General features: G+C 38.3%; 1 pseudogene; it reads left to right on the top strand.

Moving 5' to 3' along the window:
• The first annotated feature begins 1,063 nt into the window (after positions 1–1,063).
• Positions 1,064–1,182, top strand: LOC120609846 (uncharacterized; annotated as a pseudogene).
• The last annotated feature ends 5,023 nt before the right edge of the window (positions 1,183–6,205 follow it).

The following is a 6,205-nucleotide window of genomic DNA, read 5'->3' on the forward strand; positions in this document are numbered from 1 at the left end:
GAAAAGCAACCCTTCTGACGAGACAAAGCCCCTCAGAAAATTATTTAATACACAGAAGTTTTCTCCAATGATATTATTTTCATCCCAGCCTATGTCTCCTTTTCGTGTTATAAATACTGTACGATTGAAAATCAAACAAACAAAAAAGGCAGTTTGGTAGTTGTTTGATTAATTTAGGTGGTGAATACAAAGATCCTAGATAATTAAATTAAGTATTCATTTACACAAATAGTTCAAGCCAAAATATTAAAACGCTTTGCCTGCAATGGATTAAAACCTCAAAACAAGTCTAGCTTAGTTGAGAAGGGCTTCAGGGCTCACTGAGTCTTATTTTTATTTTAAAGGGAGCAAAAGTGAATCCTCATGTCCTTATGAAGTTCTCCTCTACCCATGAAGATGAGGAACATGGTGCCTTCACTCCCTTGACACAAGCATTGCCATCACAGGTTGGGCAGGTGGGGTGAGGCACAGGCACTGGCCTGGAGAAGAGCTTTGGATTTACGGGGAAAGGAGCCCAAAGCATGACAATTTAATTTATCTTGGCACTTCTGAGGTTTAACTGTGCTAAGACTTTTTTTCCCCCACATTCTTATGATCTTCTTCGTGAATTTCACTTTCTTTGCTATCCCTTAAAATCAGTGGGGTTTTGGCTTCATTTTCTGCACACAGGCTTCTTGGGTCATTTCCTCTGCTACAGGACATTAACCACTCCAAGTTGATTATGTCCAAGTCTTTGTTTTCAGAAAAATTTTTGTCTTCTGAGCTTCAGATCAAAAAGTCCACAGGCTTCATGGGTGCCCTGAATGTCCAACGGGCTCTCCATTTGCCACATCAATCCTGAACTATATTTCCCCAAATCCGATCCCCACTATCATTGTAAGCCCCCAAGCCAAGAATCTGGGTACCACAATCACCCCCGCCTATTCCTACCAACCATATCTTCCAGCTAACCAGACACTACTGTCTCTGAAATCTTTCTCAAACTTGCCTCCCCCTTTATTCCACCCCATTAGCCCCATCTCAGCACAGAACTCATCCTGCCCTAACTAAATAATTTCGCTAAGTCTACGGCCATGCCACACTGAATGTGCCCGATCTCATCTGATCTCAGAAGCTAAGCAGGGTCGAGCCTGGTTAGTACTTGGATGGGAGACCACCTAGGAATACCAGGTGCTGTGGGTGTTAAAAAATAATAATAATAATAATACTTTCACCAAGCTGTTCCCTGATCTCTCTGTCTCTAGTCTCTCACTCTTAAGATTATCCTCCTCCACATGTCCCTGGCCCTAAAGAAATTTTTCTTTTGTAACAAATTATGTACATAAATATATTATATATACACAAAATAAACATAAAGCATGTTTAACAATGATTTATATATAATTATAAATATATATAATTATCACTATAAAAGCAATATATGCAAATAGTAAGAAATTTAGATCATACCAAAATACATAGAGAAGTATGACAGCTTGAATTATGGGCCCCAATACTGCACCCTTGTGTTACATGGCTTTGCAATCCTTTCCTAAAAGCAGAGTGTAATCTCCACCCTCTGATTTTGAGTTCAGCCGCAGGACTAGTGCTGGCCAAGTGAATGAGGGCGGAAGTAACAATGTGGCCATGCAGAACCTAAGCTGAAAAAGTCCCTCATGTTTCCTCTTACCTTCTTGCACCTCCATCAGCCCATAAGAAAAACTATTCAACTATCCAAGAAGGATGAGAGACATGTGGAATACATTTGGACACAAACTGTAGAGTTGCCCACAGAGATGTTAGTGAAATAACTACTTATTATTAAATGTCATTGAGGTTTTGTGGTTGGTTATTAGCCACATAGTCAACTTGGTCAAAAACTGAAACTCTCCCTCTTTATCTACCTGTTTATATATATTGACACATACACATTTCTAATGAAATATTTGTGTTTCTTTTTCATTTATTTTACTTTAGATATCTTTCTATATTAGCTAAAATAAAATCAAAAATTAAATAAAATAAAATAAAAAATAAAATAAAATAAAAATAAAATAAAATAAAAAGATAAAATAAAAGGAGGCTTCATGTCTGCCACATGTGATAGTGAAAGCCAGGCCTTGCTATGGGTACGAATGAAACAAACTTTTCTCTATCAGTCAAGATGCTTTTGCACAGAAATTTTTAAAAACTAAATCAGACTAACTTAAACGATAAGGAAATTTATTATTTCGCGTATCAGAAAAAGCAAAGATAGGACAGGCTCCAAGGACCATTGACCCTGTAGCTTAATCATGTCATCAAGATCCTAGGTTCTTTCCATTTCTTGCTTGCTTTCCTTAGGGCTAGCAATAAGAAGCAAAATGGCCATTTTCAAGCATGACAACCAGAAATATCCAGAGGAAGAGATGCACTGCCTCTTTTCTCTATGTCTTTTGTAAAGTGAAAAAATGTTCTACGCAATTTCCCCAGAAGACTTCCCTTCGCACATCATGCGCATTTCTAAGTCACCGTGCCAGTCCGCTGCTCAGCCCTGAGGCTATAAACAGTAAATTAATAAAAGGGGCCTTATCTCCTGGAGCTTATCTTCTAATAAGATGACAACTGATTGCGGTACTCTACAAAAGAATATTTACAATTTTTCATTTTTATTATTAGATATTTTTATTACTTTAAATGAGCAGTTTAGGGGAAAATAAAAAGAAGAAAGACTATAGTTAACACCAAAGAAATAATTATTAATGGTGGAAATTAAAACATTAAGATTAATTTTTCTCCCAGTATTCCCACAGCTACAACTATTTGCAGTTGGTCCAACTCGAAAACAAATCTATGGCTCCACCCAAAAGCATCTTGACTGATAAGAGAAAAGTTCAAGTTTTATTTGTACCCACAGCAAGGCCTGGTCTTCACTATCGCATATGGCAACCATGAAGCCTCCTTTTATTTTTATTTTTTGCTAATATAAAAAGATGTGCAAAGTAAAATAAATTAAAAAGAAACAAGGAAATATATTCCATTAGAAATGTGTATCTGTTTCAACATAAATAAACAGAATGGAGCCCAGATCTCTGTCTATGCCTTAGACCAGGGAAGGAAAGAAAAATCTAAGTAGAAAATGGTGCAAGGTTGGGAGGGAAATCTAAGAAATTTACAGAACTTAGCCCCACAGGAAAGATTTATTCTTCACAGCACCCAGAGAGAGTTGGCATAGAAAATCTTTTAGGATTCCGTATAAAGACGTTTTAGCCTTGATTCCCAAAAGAAACTAAACAGCGCTTTTTACTCAAAAAAAAAAAAAAATATTCAAAATCATCTGAATCATATGCCAACATTTAGGAGAATCCCCTCATTTGCTACTAGTGTGCTCAGTTCTGTGGATGATACAAATACAATTTAAGGAAGCAAGGAAAAGCTGTTGAGGTGTTGGATGAAACAAACCGAACTCTGCTTCTTCCCAGCTGTGTGACCTTAGGCAAGTCAGCTACCATCTCAGCTTTTTTATAGGTAAAATTAGGAAAATTCCAACATCATAGTTTTCGTTTTGTGAGAATCAATAAGCTAACACATGTAAAAGCTCCTTATAAACACTAGCTGAGTAGTCTTCTTCCTCTAGGTAGCAGGCCACGCTTGCTTCTATTCTGGGCCCAGGATGTGATAATAATTAATGCCCTGGGCTCTTCTCTGCCTTGGAGACACCATTCATTCTGCCTAACTGTGACCTCCCAACCTCTGTGGTCCCAGAGCATCTATGGTGCATGAATATTGTGGACAGTTCACAGCAGGGGAAATCTCATTGTATCACCATATGCGAAGTCTCCTAGGTCATTTTTTGGGGAAGGCACTGGAGTACAGTGACAGTCCTGGCAGACAAGAACAAGATTTTATGTTGTTTACAAAAGAATGAAATGTCCCTGACTCTATCATAACTCAACACTGATTGAAATCTTTATTGCAGGCTGCCACAGTCCCCAAACTTGTCTCTAGAAGTTTATCTTAAAAGGCCTGTTACTCCACATTCTTCTTCTCAATGATATAGAAACTATATAACCCATCATATTTTCCAAAAGGTAAATATTAACTTTATACATATCTATATCTTATTGGCCAATTCCTCCTTGCCTTTGTTAGTGGGGCTAGACTGACTTCTAGGAGGGCTAGATTAGCTACCCTGAGCACCATACAGATGTTCATATCATCTATCACCATCCCTCAAATTGGTTAGAATGATCAAAACAATGCTAAAACATCTTAATACAGAGAAACGTCTACAAAATGGTATTGAATTTCCATACTTCAGTAGCTTTCTTTGTGTGACAAATTCAGAAAGGTGAGCTCTTTTTAGAAATAACTGCTTCTGACATTATGCAATTTTAATATTTTCAGTAAAAGTTAATTGTTTAAAGTATGAAAAAATATGGTTTAATTATGGCCTTTTATCCAAATTCCATTCATGGCAAAAGAATTGAGAGTATCTGGATTGCATATTGACTTACTGTTGACATTTCTTATGTCATAAGTTTGGGTTTGCACAACTAGTACTTTATGCTTTGTGGATGGATGGTGGTCACAGATGACTAAATCATGAGGACAGGGCAAATGTTTCTATTCGATTATGCATTTAAAAATATTAATTAACCTATAAGTGATTTACTGAGGAGTTTCACCTCCTTAGATTATGCACATGACAAGGTTTATTTTTTCCCCAAATAATTTCCTCAATTATATAGAATAAAATTTCCATTTCCTATCCAATAATGTCATTTTAAGAAGATTCCATATGTTTCTAGTCAATTTTAATTTTATATCCCTTTCAAAACTCTCATCACCATTTCAGGTTAGATACATAACTTGAGTGGCTCAAAATGGCTCCCCTTTTATACACCTTTCCTTCCTTCCTCTTCAAGACTCTAAGTCTTCCAGTGTTGGGACGAGAAAGAAAAACGAATGAATTATCGTAGCTGCATAACACATTACCTCTAAAACATAATGATTTAAAACAATAATAATGATGTATCATCTTTCATAGTTTCTGTGGGACAAGGATTCAGGAGCCATTCAATTGGATGTACCTGGCTCAGCATCACTCATGAGGTAAGACTCAGATGTGGCCGGGGCTGCAGTTACCTGAAGCCTAGACTCAGGCTGGAGGAACTACTTTAAAGGTGGCTCACTCACATGAGTGGCATATTAGTGCTGGCTGTTGGCAGGAGGTCTCAGTTCTTCTCTTCTTGGACCTCTGAGAGCTACTTACTTGAGTGCCTCACAGCATGGCAGCAGGCTCCCCCAGAGAAAGCCATCCAAGAAACAAAAGTATAAGCTATAATGTGTTTCAGGGCATCAACTAGCAAGTCTCACATCAATTCTTTCCCAGAATTCTACTGGTCCCATAGATCAGGCTTGTTGCCATGTGGGAAGGGACATAGAGCACTATGATTACTCTGAGGTAAGGATTTTTGTGGGCTATCCTGGAGGGTGTCTACCACCATTGAAAAAGGAAGATTTCTCCTCACTTATCTGAGAGAGGTTTCAGTTTTCTTCTTGTTGATGTCTTATACTAATATTCTCTGACAATCAGTGTCTTCTGTGTGATAAGCATCCTAATGATAAATATTTTGTGGCGTCCTTGCCAGGGTTGTCTGGAGGGCCCTGTAGGGCTCTGCAGAGTTCCTTGACATGGGAGATTTGACTTTGGTTCAATCTCTTTCATCATTTCCCCAGTATCTCCCACCAGCAGTCAATGCCACAGCCTTTTTTCTACTAAGGTCTCTACTGTACCCAGAAAACATCCCTCCAAGGTGAAGATAGATAAACTGGCCCAAGCCACCTCCTGTTGTGTCTGCCCAGCCCTTGGAAAGCTTATGTTTCCTTGACATGCCAAGTGCCAGCATGCAGGCTCTCTTCTGTTGTCTCATCTCCCTGACCCACCTCCCCTCTCCGGTTCTCATTTCCCCTGCTCAGACAAGCACAGAATCATTATGAGCAAGTTGTCAAATGGGAAACAAAGGTAATCCAGTCTTTTCTTCTTGAAAATACCTACTGTCTTCACAGATGGTTTTCCTCACTTACAGGGAGGAGAGGAAAAATTCCCCCTAATATGGGGACTAATATGACTCTTTCCCTCACCCCAGGCTACTTTCATAGACCAAGAAAGCAGTGGTAATTAGTGACAATGGGACTGATTTGACTACTTCTTAATAAACAAAACCTATAAGGAATTTTCTGG

Source organism: Pteropus medius, unplaced genomic scaffold (assembly GCF_902729225.1).
Source record: "Pteropus medius unplaced genomic scaffold, Ma_sr-lr_union100, whole genome shotgun sequence".
Classification (NCBI taxonomy): domain Eukaryota; kingdom Metazoa; phylum Chordata; class Mammalia; order Chiroptera; family Pteropodidae; genus Pteropus; species Pteropus medius.